This window comes from Argiope bruennichi, chromosome 11, assembly GCF_947563725.1.
Source record: "Argiope bruennichi chromosome 11, qqArgBrue1.1, whole genome shotgun sequence".
Lineage (NCBI taxonomy): Eukaryota > Metazoa > Arthropoda > Arachnida > Araneae > Araneidae > Argiope > Argiope bruennichi.
Window position 1 is genome coordinate 25,293,841 of NC_079161.1, and position 16,808 is coordinate 25,310,648.

General features: G+C 28.7%; 1 protein-coding gene across 2 annotated transcripts in view; it reads left to right on the forward strand.

Moving 5' to 3' along the window:
- The window catches only part of LOC129957203 (sodium-dependent transporter bedraggled-like), a 196,193-nt gene that overhangs the window by 127,888 nt on the left and 51,497 nt on the right, over nucleotides 1-16,808 (forward strand). The gene's annotated exons all lie outside the window — the stretch shown is intronic.

A 16,808-nucleotide genomic window follows, 5' to 3' on the forward strand; every position in this document is an offset into this window, starting at 1 on the left:
TTATTTTTGAAAATATATTGTTGTTTTGATTCAGATAACAATCCATAGAATATTGGGAATATTTTTGCGTTCCACTCAATTTTTAAAACGGTTTATAATGTTTACAAAGTACTTCATTTTAATTTAGAATGCGATAATTCGATGCATTCAAAATAAAGTCAAATTAGTTAAATGATAAACTATAAAGAAGTCAAATATCTATTGGAAATATATACAAAAGAAAAAAATCAATAATAAGATATATTTCATTGTTATTACATTTTATAACATATTTCATTGTTATGAAGTTTAAAAATTAGAAAGAGATAAAAAGAATTAAATATTTTATTATTAATTTGAAAGATTTTCCTTACTTATTGCACGGTAATCATATTAAGAAAGGCATACTAAAAATCTGGAACAAAATTTTTTAAAAACTAACTTTAAAAATTTAAATATATACAAAAGAAAAAAATCAATAATAAGATATATTTCATTGTTATTACATTTTATAACATATAAAAAAATCTTTATTTTAGTATGATTCGCGTTTTTAAAATAAAAACCGACAAATATGGAATATTTAATTAAAAATAAAACAAAGCTGAAAATCGGAATTGTTCTGATTGATCAGGGATATATGATCAGTTTAGCATTACCTTTGTTTACATTCCGACATAATACTGACGTGACATTAAATTGTTTGCTAAACTGTCTAGAATTAAATATAGTATATTTTTTCAGTTTCTAAATATTTTTTAATTAAAATACTGAATCATTTGAGACGATTGGTTTTAGTGTCTAATTTGTCTTTTACCGATGCAATTTTTAAATTAATAAATTTTGTTATAAACAAATTGGTAACGATTTTCGAAGCAAACGATTTTTTTTTTGTTATTGTTCTATAATGTTAGTATAATTTTAGGAAAATAAGAGAATGGTATTTTTGTTTAATAACTAACTTATAAAGCAATTTGTATAGTAATCATTCTAAAGCAGATATTTTTAATTAACTACTTTCGAAATTTCTTGACAATTAAATGCTGGCAAAAGATAATAATAGTATTTGAATAAAAGTTGAATGAACTTTAAAATCTGACCTTCTTTAAACATTATATTTATTTTGTATTTGAGTATTTGATAATTTTCACCTATTATAGACCGGTTAAATACCCTTTATATTTTAAGAAATACAGAAAAGATTTTTGCTGAGATTTTCGAAATTTTAAATGTTTTATTCACATTAATGGCGTAAATTATGAAAAAATCTATGAAATATTTTGAGTTTCTATGGTGGTCATAGACCACCCTCAACAACCCTCAATTTTTATAAAAATAATCTTTTGAAATTCTAAATGATAAAATACATGATTTCAAATTATTTTTTAAAATTGAATTTACAAAGTTGCGCGATCAAATACTTTTATGTAATTAAAATATAAATTTGAAAATAATTCTTTTGATAATTGTTATTTATCATGTACCGTTGATCTCTTATGAAGATGCCTGATAAGAATAAAATGTAAAATAAATCTTACGATAAATAATTTTTATTATCGTAAAAATAATTTTAAACCACTTCATAACTCTTGTTACTGTATGCTAATAAAAATTTTAGAAAAAGTAGTTTAATCAGAACAAATTCTTAAAAATATTACTATTTTTAATGTTTAAAATCTTTCTTTTAATTAATCCTTCCACAAACGATTAATTTTTGATAAATATTTGTGTTGTTCTTGTTTAGATTAAAATGTATTTTTTTGTTGAAACAGAAAATGAAGTAATGTTGCTAATTGTTTCATACATTTAAAAAAATAATCATCTGCTATTTATTACCAATGATAAAAAATGGAAAGACTTCTGACAAATTGCTCGCAATATCTATTGTTCGCAAATAATAAAAAATATGTCAATGTGGAGAGAAATATCAGATCACATTCTTTAAAAGCATTATCTTCTTTTTTTGCATTAAAAAAAACTTGAATTTTGGATTGAACTCTTGGATAAACATTCCAAACACAGTGGATTTAAGATAAACATTCGCATTATTCATCAGTTAAAATGCAATTTTCTGTTCGTACAGAAAAAGAAAAGTCGGTTCGTGATGATTTCTCAGATTCGAATCTGAATAGTTTGACACATTTCTCTGACAGATAAATGCAAGGATGATTGAAAATCCAGAACCAAAACTAAATCGTTTTCATGACTGAAGTATTGGTTTTTGTGTTTAGTTACGTTAACAATGGTTGAAACTGGAGCGGATGGTTACAAAAACCGGAACTTCTGAAGGGAATCGCAGATCATTATCAACTTGAAAGCTTGCTAGGTCGCAATTTAAACTTTATTTATTGTTAAAGTGTAGAAGTCAGCGTTTTTTTTTTTTTTAATTCATTCCATTAATGATTAATAGCGATGTTCGCTGTTCCGGATTATTCGAATCTTTGGAAATGTACTTTTAGATTAATTGCTATGGATGAAAAATTATTTGATTTTATTTATTAAATTTCATGTTATCGAGAATAACTAAGAAAAAAAGATATATAAAATCTGGCATTTTGACTGTGCAAATTAATTATATATTACCTTAAAATTATACTTGTTTATAAACGTATTCAAAAAGTAATCCCATTACATGTCAAAAAATTTCATTGTAATCTGAATTTTGTGAAACTGTTGTCTTAACTGTGAGGTTTAGTCTAGAATTGGAGTGGATCAAACGTTGTTCTGTTAGTATCGATATGAAGGATCTGGTTAAAGAGTTGAGTATGCATCTTGCCATTTTTGAAAATTGCAATTAATTCTGTTTATAATACTATCGTTCATTTATTTATTTATTATCTCAAATTTACACTCAAGAAATATGACCGAAATAATATTAGATCCAAGATTAAACCTTTCACTTGTCTGCAATCGTTGTTCATATATACCTTATATCTTTTTGTTCCATCTTTTTAAGTTTAAATAAATATTTTCTAAGTTTAAAATTCTTTATTTTTCAAGTACAATAATTAAAATATCGAATTCCCCGATAAAAAAAGCGGAATATTCTTAAAATTTTAGATCGCTTTTTCATAATTTTCGTTCTTTTATATATCGGGAAGTGTCTAATAGAAAGCTTTATGTTAGAAGGCTTAAGCGATAAAGAAAAACAGAATTTCAACCGCGTCAACAATTTTTATTGTTCTTTAAACACGCGTTAAAGACTGCAAAATCATCAAAGCACGCGTGCTGAAGACATTTGTACTCGATATTTATGGATTTTTTTATTCCTGAACCAAAGACAATGGACTCGATAAATTCAAGGATTAAAAGTGTAAATCATCAAACACGTAAGAAATTTATCTAATTATTTCTTAATTGGCAATTACTTATTTTATTAAAACATTTGATACTATCACGTAGCTTGAAGTTGCTACATAATAGGTTATGAAATGTTCCAAATCTTCATGTAACACAGTGATTAAAATCGTCATTGAGATATTGGAAACGAATTCTGGCAATGTGGTCATTATTAAAGGCCAAGGACAAGATTAAAAAATACTACGTGATCGTACGTGCAGATCTAATCGGGACTGTGGCTATTTTTCTTTTTGTCAATCTTTTTAAACCTCTTGTGGTTTTATAATATAATTTCGTTTCATTTTTACTTTTTTGTATGTGAAAGCATACACAGAAAAAAAAATGTAATTATTAAAAAATTCGATATCACAGTTTTGTTGAATTTCCATGCTTTGGCAAAAAAAACAATGGCGCATTTATGTCTAATTATCAATATGTATATATCAATATGGTAATGCAATATTAGTTTTGAATCCTTCGTATTTTTTTTCTATTCAATTTTTATCTAAAATCTAATGCATCGCAATATAGAAAATAGGGAGATTTCAGCAGTTAATTGATTAAAATTTTGATTATTCTCATGTGATTGAATAAGATTAAATATTGGAATTTTCAATTTAATATCGTTTTGCTATATTTTTTGCTCTATTTTATAAATAAGACTGTCTTTGTTGTTCTAATTTGCACTAGTTAATTTTTAACGTATATCTTTCATATTTCCTGAGAATATTATAGCTCAAAGACCATTTTTCCATCATTTTAAATATGAGCTTTCCCATATTATCAGTTTTATGTTCATATAATTTTTCCACCCTAATTTTAATAGATATTTAAATAGTGTATATTTAAGAATATATAGGGCTTATATTGATTTAATAATATATAGTGCTTATAGCTTTTTAATAGTTTTTTTATATGGACAGACACTATGGCTGTTATATAATTAAATGGAAATTTCAAAAATACGTGATACACAAATCAAGTCTAAATTATTATTATGTTATAATGCTTCGATTAGAAATTCGAATCTCCCCCTCCGCTCCACTACCTCCCTTATTCTTTTATTGAGCATCGTTTCTTTTCGAAATACAACTGTTTAATGTAATTTTTTTTATATAATTTTTATTTATTTTTCACGCTATTGAATATTATTATTCCACAACTATAGTGCGCTAATATCATGTTTTTTAAGTGTGGAAAATATGAAATAAAAACACTTGAAATGACCTTTTACCAAACATTTCAAATCTTCTTGAAACACTTCGACATTCAATCGTTGTTTGACGTAATAAGACACGGATCTTGGCATTGTGGTCACTAGTAAGACCTAGTAAAAAAAAAAAAAAAGTTGAGGGGGGGGGGAAGGAAAGCGGATTTTATTGATGTCTTTGTGGCACCCTCTGTAGGCCACGAGGCAGCGGTTTCAGAAAGGTGAATCGTCTGCCAAAAGAGGTTGACGAGAGATTTTCGAGCAGGAAGTTGGGCTGACCTTGAACCCTTGTTCAACCAACATTTTTTTTTAATTTTATTTTTCATCTTTTCTTTTCAAGTGTTAACTTTGTTCAGGTTTTCTAAGAAATTTTGACAAGTCAATGTAACCGGAACTTTTCGAGCAACAAATATAGGTTATAAGATTTTCAAGATCCTTTTTTTATTACATAGGTCACAACAGACGATAATTTTTATATGTCGGATAAAATAATGGATTCTGTTGCTATCGCGAATGCGCAAGAGTTGTAATTTTCGAGTACCTCTAAATCAAAATACAACGGCAACGTCGTGATGTTTCGGAAGACCCCTTAAATCAGACACCTTACTAGGGGGTCTGATTTAATTAACTATTTTGGTTTATTTATTTTCAAAAAGAAGAAAAAAATTAAAAAAAAAAAAATTCACGCGTGTAGCTACCTAAGGCCGAAACAGAAATAATTTTGAAAAACTTTAATCCATCAGATTGGCAACGGAGTTAGATATTCTCGATCTTTTTACAGACGGAAAATTAATATAAATATTGTCGATTGCAGCCTTAGGTCTTTTCCTAGAGTTGGGCACTGCAGGATCATATGTTGGCAGTTGACGTAACTCGTTGCGAATTTGGGATAATTACATAGAAATGGTAACTTTAAACTAAAGCTATCTTTTCTCGTCTGTTTTTCTTATTTACAATAAATAAAATTTGAGCAAAATAAATGAAAACGACTTTGAAAGAGTTTTCTTCGTTTAAGGAAAAAAATATCAAATTCAGTAATTACGGTTGAAGCTAAAATATTTAATTAACAAAATTAATTTTACATTTAAAGATGTGCCAACATTTTCTTAAAATCTTGCCCTTATATTTCTCAAACTTATTGTAATCTTGAGGAAGAATAATAACAATAATAAAAATGATGCCATGACGCAAGGAAAATGATGTAATTTTATACCTTTCTTACAAAAATACAGGATATTCAAAATTGCGTTAGTGTTGTGAAGTGGTAAACCACATCTCGTTGAATAAAATGACTTGAATTTCAAATAACTTTGAAATTCGTTTGAATACATACATTCCATATTCGTATTCTTATTTATATATTAAATTACAATTCATCCAGTTTTCTTATTATTTCTTAAATGCATTTATTTTTCATAATATTCAAAATAGCAACTGGAAGTGATATTAAAAAAAAATAACGGACAAATATTTTTGATGTTTATCAAAAGTTTCGGCAGAACTTTTAAAATTGTTTGCATTTACTTTAATGGGTTTTTTTAAAGAAAGTATAAAAACATTTTTTTTTTTTGAAGAATAGTGACTAAATCGTTCGAAAAATTTATCATTGCCATTTCGAGTAAACTTAATTAAATTACTTAATCAATCGTTATGAAAGAATGTTCTTAAATGAAATATTTAAAAATAATTTTGTGCCATTTTTTTTCTTTGTGTTGAAAGCGTTCATTGATTGCCAAACAAAATAATTTAAGAATAATTGTATCTAATTAAAAGCCTATAATGTTTGAAACTCCATTAAACGACGCAGCTATCGTCTGACGCATTTATTCATTTGTTTTCGTAAAATGATCTTACCGAATCTCATTTTTCTATTTGAATGACTGCGTTGATAGGATTAGATGTCGGAACAAATGTTTTCTTGCAACGTTCTCTCCGAATTAAGAATATTTCTTGACAGATTTATGCATGTCCAATAATATAATATGGATGATCTTATGTATTTATTATCCATTTTAAGAATTTTTGTTTAATTTGTTATTTGTTGACATTTTTTTAGTATAATATATACATATGTATTACTTAAGCAGTAAAAATATAATATAAGCAGTTTGTATAATATATACATATGTATTCGTTTATTTAATTTTATGTCGTGCATTCAACTTAATTTTTAAGTAAGAGAATTTTACTTTATTTTTCTAAATGCTAACTTAGCAAAATTTAGTATAAGTATGTAGTATTAGCATTTTTTTTTTTTTTTTTTTTTTGCTTTATTAGGGTAGTTTTGAGTACCCTTTCTCTCTGTACTTAACATATAATATAATGTTTTTATATTATTTTATTATTATTTTACTTTATATATTTAAGGTAACAGAAGTTTTTTTTTTTTATAATTTCAAAACTTGTTTGGAGAAATGCTACATGTTATACGAAGTCTTTACGCCGAAAGCATATATTTTGTATTCACTGTCTGTTAATAAGACCTAATGTAATAGATATTCGTGTTTTGTTTATTTATCGAGCACTTGTATAATTTATACTTTTTACTGACATACTTTCTGAGACTGGATTTTCTTCAATATTTGATGTAATTGCCTTTATACCAAATTTTATCCGTTTACAGCAATCTGAAACATACTTAGAAATCCTTCAAAATTTCGAATTCATATTTTTTGACAATTATAGTATACAGTTAAACCTCACTTGAATGATTCGCATATTTATTAAAGCAATATAGAAAAAAGTGACTCGCTTAGCGAATGCTGTTTGGTAGAACGGGAGGTGATGAAATACCTTGACGCTACTCGCTGGATTGGCCTGTATCAAGCATTTATTTAAAGAGTACTCTGAACATGGGTACTCTCATAGCGTACATAAGTATTTTCTGTACACAATGTAAATATCTACGGATAGCGTCGTCGAACTCGACTCCGAAGAGTTTGAGCAAATACCAACAAAACTGTGTCTCTGGCCAAAGTTATCGGACTGAAAGTGAGTACTAATGACATCGATAAGCTAGTGGAAGAACTTATTAATCAACATTTTCTGTCACAGTGAAATGTTGCGGAGGAGATTTAGCCAGGAGAGGCGGAAATAATTGATTCAATAGTGCAACAACCTTCTAATGTAATAAGGGATATGCTAACAGCTTGGGAAATTACTGAATTGTCCGCTGAAAGGCACCACCCGAATAAGGTAGCGTCGCTAGCTAGACGTACTACAAATTCATTTAATGATAATGTTATATTTCATTTTCGCTAATTTTTGTAACATAGCCAAAAACAAACGTCTTTAGATAATTTTCTTGAAAAAAAAAAGCATGCATTATAAATAATTAATTGCATTATTATTATTATTTGGAATGGTACGCGTTGTCCTACAAAAAAAAAAAAAAAATGTTTCGTTTAATGCGTGTTTCGCTTTACGAATAAGATTCAGAAACGAATTAGGCTTGTTAGCGAGTTTCCACTGCATTTTCTTTTTATATACTTCGTTTACGAGAGAGTAAATAAAATTAAAAAAAAGGTCGTATTGTACTGAACGCTTATTACCTTTCGGGAAATAGTTAAGACTGCATTCTTTTTAAGCTAACACAGCCAATATTAGTCAACAAGGACATAAAAATTTCCCTTTCCAGTTATAATTACTGCGGCAGACAGACTCCGCTAAAATCAGACGAGTTTAATTGCGCAGCTGCTGCTTCTGCAAAGAAGAGAATGTAATCTGTTTTTTGAAAAGATTTAGATCGTTTCGCTCGTGTTATGTGACGCTGTATTTTTTCATGTAGTATTTCTCTGCACCGCTGCGCATGCGTAGAGGGTAACTGGAGCTTTCGGGCGATTTTTACACTCGTAAGGTCCATCGAAAGGGAAGAATGCGGGTGTTAAAAATAAATCTGCTTGCGACGCCCACTAGCTTTCAGATCTATGTATCATGTAAAAATAATCTTTTATTGCGCTTTTTTTACGGTCGATAAATTCAACTCGCAATCGAAACAGCAAAGATATCTGTATTTATTGTATTCATATCTAACAAATTGCACGCTGAATGAAGGGTCATTGTACTGAATTTGACCACTGCTGTTTCTAATCCTTTATGGTATTATGTCACAGTTCTGTTTCAAATCATTTCAATGCTCTAAAATTCGAAACAGAACCCTTAAATTATGGATCTATACATATGTAAGCAAATAATTCTTAAAAACAGAAGACAGATTTGAAGAGACATTTTGAATTTTTAAATTCGCTTTAATCCATCCCGGGAAGACATAATATATTTACAAGAAGGCGCGGACGAAACACGTCAGCCACAGTGCGACACAAAAGCAGAAGTGAGGAAGAGAGAGAAATAAATTATCCCTCGCCTTATATAATATGAGATTTCCGCCACGTGTCGATTCAATATACATGTTGACCTTGAGAAGGGCAATGGAGGGATCATTTCCACTCGGCACGTGGAACTAATGGCGCATTATTTTTACAAGGCTTCATTTGAATCAACCTAACAGAAAAAGTGGAATGGGATCAGGAAACAAGAGAACATTTTAAAATGACCCCGAAATGGGGCAAATTAGGCAAAAATTTAGGAAATTAATTTGGATTAAATTAGATATTAAAATATCATATATAACATAACCAGAGGGAGTGGTCTGAACCAAACTTTCCCGCATGCACTCTAATAAACATGTCATGCCAGAGAACGCATTGCATGGCATTGGCGTGCAGTAGCCGTAAAATATTAACGTTTGGCGTGAATTTGGCATTTTTTACTGAATCTATTCTATCATCCTTGGCGAGTTATTTGGCGGTTTTGTAGTTATCGTGTTACCTTATATTTGAACAGACGGACTTCCTCTCAACAGATTTTACTCAAAATTTGATAGAAATCTGCAAATTTGGTGTAAAGATCATATACCAAATTTCAGCTGTCTAGCTCAAAGCATTTTTGAGTTATCTTTGTCATAGACAGACAGACGAAGGGAAATTTTCCAAAAATGTGTTTTTCGAACTCAGAGAAGTCTGAAAAGCGGAGATTCATCAAAGTCGAGTTCAAAGTTTGTGACGATTACTATACTTTCTCTAGAATACGTTTACAAGAAAGTAAAAAATGCCTACATTGTCTACATTTTTTGTGTGCAATCTTATAAGTACAACAAAAATGTTGAAATATTTTACTCTTAGATTTCTTTTAATAATTTTGTGACAAAAAGGCTACAGGGTGTTTTGTTTTCTGATTCTTTTCCTTAACTTTATTATTCAAAAAAAAAAATATTTTTAAATGTTATTATATTTTTAGGGGTCTAAGAAATGCACATTTTAATATTTGAGGCAAGTTATAGAAGTCAATCTATAACTTTAAGTCATCTTTAAAACAATAAATATTTTGTCGCTTTTAAGGAATTGTATCGGATTCAATATATTTTGAATGGAATATCATGTGTTTTTATTCTATTATCGGAAGATAATATAGGTTCATAGGCAATCAAATGAAATAATTAACTTTATCTTATTGTTATTAACCGAAACAAAAAGACGTTTATTGGCGTAAATTCATAATGTCAGTTTTCGAACCACACCAAAAACATCACTAATTAACCTTTATTCGCAATTAACTTTTTCCCTAGCAGTACTGGGTATAATTTGTTTAAACTAAATTTTATGTCAGTATCTAGAGTATTTAAATTAATGCTCGCGAGTTGGTAGACAGACATAATAAAAAAAATTATTTGAATAACAATTTCCCAAATTTTCAGACTCTGGAAGATCTTAAATGTAAAGATTTATTAAAATATCGTGCCCGAATTTTTTAAAAATCAATTACAATATTTTTTTCTTTGTATATTTGGAAAATAAAATAAAAGTAGGGTTTTGGTATAATTTTTTATAATTTAGAATTTAAACGAATATCTTTAATAAGATTATAAACTGAATCCTAAATATATGGTAATACGAACTCGAAATAATTATTTTTCATTTTCTTCTTATTTTCTTATATCAATTATTTCCTTCCCTTCAATAGACCATCAATCAAATAAAAATCCAAACAAATATTTTTATTTAATTATATTATTCTTTCATTATATTGTTTTTATTTTATTATTTTATGTCATTATAATATTTTCATTACATTGTTATATTATTTATATTATTTTCTTATTTTATTTGGTATCAGTTGTTAAAATCACGAAATTTAAACGATTATCTTTAATAAGCTTAATCTTACGTATATGGTAATGCGAACTCGAAATAATTCTGAGTTCAATTAATTTTATCTCCAGTCAGTCATCAATAAAATAAAAATTCCAAAAATAATATTCTCATTTCATTATATTATTATTTCATTGTATTTTTATTTTATATTGTTTATTATTTATATTATTTTTTTAGTTTATTGTATTTGGTATCAGCTGTTAAAATCCTTGATAAAACTATTTTGTTCGCATAATTATATACCGGTATTTTCCGAAACATCGTCAACGCCCGGGCCATTTTGTTTGATCACAGAAAATAAGTAGTTTAATTTGTCCCTGAGCCAGTTATTAGCTATCTACTAACACACATAGTCATCGAAAACCAAACATTCACATGCAAGGCTATACGCCATCAATAGGAGGAAGTTATAGAAGGCGAGCGAGCATTCTTAATTTCCTTCCGCTCCTGGGTTTCCTTTTGTTTATGGATTTATTTAAATAAGCGACCTGACCGTCGAAGGGGTTGACGGTAAACAAAAGCGACCTCACCGCACGCGAAAATCGAACCTTAAAACCGGTCCTTTTGTGGATGGGAAGTTCTTTTCAACCTTCCCGCTCTTTTTTTGCACGCCTAGTTCTTCCGTTATTGACATATTGGCCTTGCGAGTAATTTTTCTTTTGTGTATTCATTTTTTTTTCAGCAGACGATATATTTTTTAAGTTCTAGCATTGCTAATGAGTCATCGGTTTTGACAACAAAGTTCGAGATTTTAAACGAATGCAGTTTTTCTAAAATTTGTGTGCATGTTCCAGGAAAGAGAAGGGTGGAGGGGGGGGATAAATAAATAAAAAAAGCTGTTCGGTAAACGAGAGTTTTGTTGATATGGGTTGTTTGGACAAACTTTTAGAATGTTAGACAAGTGAAAAAAAAAAAAAAAACTTTCATTGAATTTATAAAACAAAAATAACTTTTTATTATTTTTTTTTTATTGCAGACGATTTTTCTGACAGAAAAAAAAAATGTTCTATTCTAATTAGTCATTGGTTTTCGTAGCGGAATTAAAATTCGAAAAAAAGTTGGTTTTGTACATAATGCTTTCCCCGTCTTTTATGTGTTCTGAACGACGAAAATTTTTGTTGTGTAATTGAATTAATTTCTGTTGACATGACATTTTTATTAATTTCGTTTTATAGGGTTTTTTTCCTTCGAATTTTAAGAAAGATTTATTTAATAGAAGAAAAAAAAAATGTTTCATAGAAATTGTAAAATAGAAAACCGATTTGGATAAATTTTATTGTTCTTTTAAATTTTAAGATATAAATTAAATTTCCGTTTTTAAAGCAGAAAATATATTGATCAAGGAATTTCTTTTTTAAATCATGTACTTTTCGAAGAAGTTTTTAGTAGAAAACTTTTTTTTTCCTATTAAAATTTGTTTAAAAATTGTTTCACAGATTTCAATATTTTTTTAATGTTCTTTTGTGCATTTTCCCATTTTTTTTCCATCGTTAATAGAATTTAATTAAAGAATATATTACAAATTAAAAAAAATATTTGAACTTTTTATATTCATTCAAATAATTACTAAATGTTAACCTATTTATTAAAAAAAAAAGGTGGGCTTTTTAGCTACAGAATTTTTTTATTAAAACTGAAAATAGTGTTAATCATTTGTGTTTAAGCAATTGATTACTGTAAAACTATTCATTTGAAATTAAAAAAAAAAAAGTGTTCTTACAATTCAAAATTGTCGAATTTTAGAATATTTTGTGCTTATTGAATTTAAAATAATAATAATATAATTTCGATTTTAAATTTATAAACCTATACAAGAAAAAAATTAAATTTTGTCTGATAATTAATCGCTTTGTGTCTTTGGACATTTTACATATTTAATTTAAATGACTTATTATAAACAAAAATATATTTGCATGATCTCAGCGAGATCCCGAATAGTGCACTCTGAGTAGTGGCACATTTCGCATTTAAAACCGATTGGATTAAGATGGCACGGGCGAGCAACATCTTGTTGGCTTCTGTTAAAGCGAGTGAAAAATTTATTTGCTAAGCAAATCGTGTACTTGAACGGCTTAACAGAAAAACCAGGTCATCTTTGACCAAAACTTGTTTCGCAATATTAACGGACCATGGAAAAAATACAGTTAGTTTTGAATGAAGTTTAAGTGTGTTCGCTTACAAAAGATAACTTCTCAGTGATGTTTTTTAAAAGATACTTATTGTATCAACTGCTAATTAAAATATCTTGAAAGTTTTATTTTAGGATGAGAATTTTACGCAAAGACTTCTGCATAGGTGAAAATAAATAAAGCAACCTGTGGGATACATACTCCCTATTAAAAGTGATATCTTCCCCCTCGGATGAAAATTTAGGACCTTTGTGAAGATTATGAATGCTACTAATGCTCAGGTTTTTATTTTCATTGTCGTATACATGACAGCCATGTGATTAGTAGTATAACGAAGGAAAAAGAAAGTATGCTTTTCTTCTCAACCGACTGAAGCTGTAATTTGACAAAATAAATAAATAAATAAAAATGCAATTTTAATAAAAAGATCATGTACCAAATTTTATTTATCAAAATTGTTCGTTTTTGAGTTATAATTTTTATGCTATCTCTCTCTCTCTTTGTATAAATATATATTATACCAGTATTATTTCTTGCTATTTTATTTTTCGTAATGCAAATATTAGACTATTTAAGAAAATTTCCTTTCACGGAAAATTTTATTTAAATTAATATATTTAATATTTAACTGGATAGAATGGCAACACGCATATAGTTGATAGACTTGGTAATTTTTGGTCAATCAAAATACAATAATCTATCTATAATCCGGCATTTCGCTAATCCGGGAGGTTTTCTGTAATCCAACATTTTGAAATGAGCGATCTTGAAGTATGGGAGTAAGAAAAAAAAAAGTAATGGATATAGATATTTTGTAGATCCAAACATATACACAGTATATGACGCCTCTTTTTAATAAACTGGCCAATCTAGTTCCACATTTCAACGTATTTTTAACTCAATCGATTTATTTTTTTTATTATAGTAATTTTGTAAAAATAGACATGTATTTATTTATTTTACGCATGATTGTGAGTAAAATAAATAAAATGGCAAGAATGAAGAGGGCAATTATTATGATTCCAGAATCCGTGAATAATCTGAGTTCTCCATATTGATAAATGTAAACGTCTCCTTTTACCTTTCTTCTCGCCCCTTTTTTGACGAAAGAAACGCCTCCTGACGCATGCGCAAAAGCGCTGGGAGGGGGGGGGGAGTCTGAATCCGAGAATGAACAGTATTTTATATATTTTTTAAGCGGATGCTCAGCTTTTACAAATATTGTTACAACTAACTGAGTAAAATGATAACCTAACAAATGATATTGATTACAATGTCCGAATATTTCTTTTAATTCATTAAATTTGTATTTTTTTATTACAAATTTATTTGGCAAATAGGCTAAATGTTTTTTAACTGATTTTCTTAAGACGTTGGGCGACTGTTTAGTTTAACTAATTGAAAATCGGCTCCTGGAAACAAAGTCACAACCTTTTGATGTCGGTGACCTTGTTGCGATGTAAACGATATATTTTTATTCAGATATTGTAATATTTTTTCATACATAATTTTATATTAAATTACATTTATTAAAATACGTTTTTTAAACGAACCCTTACTATTTCGATGATATCGCTAATCCGGCAGTCCTCTAATCTGATAACTGCTGGATTGTTGTGAAACTACTGAATGACCGGATATGATCCCAGAAAAGGCCAAGACTCGATTGATTCCAGGTCACTGTACTTTGCTATGAAATTATTTGCATTATAAAAGAGACTAGACAACATCAAACTTCAGCTTTTCACATCGAGCCATGAAATAATTGACTTCTTCACAAATACTCCACTCCATTAACTATGTTAAAAATCAATCTAAATCTGCATGGAAGGCCTTAATTATTGTGTACCTTTGTCCTCACGTCGGTTCAGCACTCTATGTTCTATTTAGACGTCATGGAAGGTGAGTGACGGGGGACTTCCTTAAACAATTTCACATTCATGATACTTGTAGTCTTTAAAAAAATAACAATAAAATATGACTGAAGGGTTTTCCATGTGTTGAATGCACTCGACTTGAAAAACTGACCTTTTCTTCTTGAAAATAAAAATAATAAAAAAAAATTGTTCGATCTGTTTTTTTTTTTTTTTTTAATTCTTTCAAACTTCTGCTGCAGAACGCTTTTCAAACAAGTTCTTACGAACGTCACTCGAGCAGTAGGTTAGATCGGGTCGCATCTGCTGTGTTTCAGCAGCGCTTTTGAAAAATCGTTTGGTGAATGTTAAAAAAGCTTGAAGAATCTTTTGGTTTGAATGCCGAAAGCGACAGCCTTGTCGAGTTAAAAGAATTCTGAGATAAAGATCTGCAGCGTAACAAAAGCAACATGGTTTCAATACAAAGTGGCGAAAAGGTCCTTTTCGCCACGTGCACGATACGATCGCACGAGATTTGTTGAGGTAATTTTTAAAAATGTTTGAGTAAGTAAATCTTTTTGAATAAGAATTGACCTCGAAGTGTTTACGCGAAGTAATACTATTTATCAATAGTGATTATTTATTATTTATGGTAAATAGAACTTTAATAAGGCTGTTCTGAATGGAATAACCTTATCTAAAGGTGTGTGCTTTTTATTATTAATTGTATGATTTTAATTAAATAGAACAGATTTGTTTTTAAATGCTAATGTAAAGTCATTTTAACATTTGAAAATTGGAAGAAAAATTATAACAATTCTTTAATCGGTCGGTCTTCTCGGTGTCTGTATACCAAATCTCATCAGTATAACCTTAAGCATTTTTGAGTTATTGCACAAGAAAACATAATTCCAAAAATGTACTTTGTAAGACTCAAGAAGATCCAAAACGGTTTCATTCGTAAAAATTAGGAGTTCGATTTTTTTTTTTTTTTTGACGATTACAATATTTTCTATTTTGTAAGTAAAATAACCATTAATAAAGAAGTAAGAAAATGAAATGAAATTTTACTGCTTTGAATTCAGAAAGGAACTTTTTGACAAATTATTATATGAAAACTACAGTCATTATATATGAAAGTCAGTCAAAACATATATGAAAACTACAGTCAAGTACAGTTAGCGAGCACCTCTCTTAGCAAGCGATTTATTTAATGAGTAAATCAAATTGTAAAAAAATGGCTCCCTTGACGAACGATGTTTCGCAAAATGTGTGATGAGGCGTCATCGTGGTGTCACTTTCAGAATCTCGGCTGTCAGTTTGAGTTGAGTCAATTTTGTTTGTTGATGGTTTTTATTTTTATTTTTTTAATTTTTAGATAAAGACCCTTTAAAGTTTATAGTTTCAGATGGTGATATGAGGGAGAATTATTTCAATAATATGCGAATATATTTATTTTAACAATATGCTCTCGAATATCGAAGAGTTTCTAGAGCTGCATTATATAACACAGCAAGAAGTTGTTGGTATTTCATCAAGAGAGGAAACCTGTTGCATTGTGCGTTGAAAAGTATCGCCCTAATAACGCGATTGTTCAGCACGCTACAAATTTATTTAACGATAACAACGCCAAGTCTTATTTTCGCCAAATTTTGTAGTATAGCCAAAGATGGGTAGCTTTCTTATAAAAAGGACGTATTATTAATAATGAGTTACATTACTGCAAATATGTTTGCGTATCTTTTTTCCGAAATGCAACTCGTTACCCTATTTCACATTAATTCCTATGGAAAAAAATTGTTTTGCTTATCAAGTATTCAGTATTACGAGTAAGATTCAGATACGAATTGTGCTTGTTAAACGATGTTTCACTGTATGTGATATTCATATCAATAATTTTATGTGTCTTGGCATTTTTTTCTCAAATACTTTATGGTAATAGGCCGAAGGATATAGATTCATATTTTTATTGTCAAAAAACTGAGGGGGGGGAGGGATCCACCTTTCAATTTCTATTTAAAATTTCAAAGACACGTCATCCATTCGGCGATTTTTTGCATATACAAATATTAAAAACTTGCTAATAACG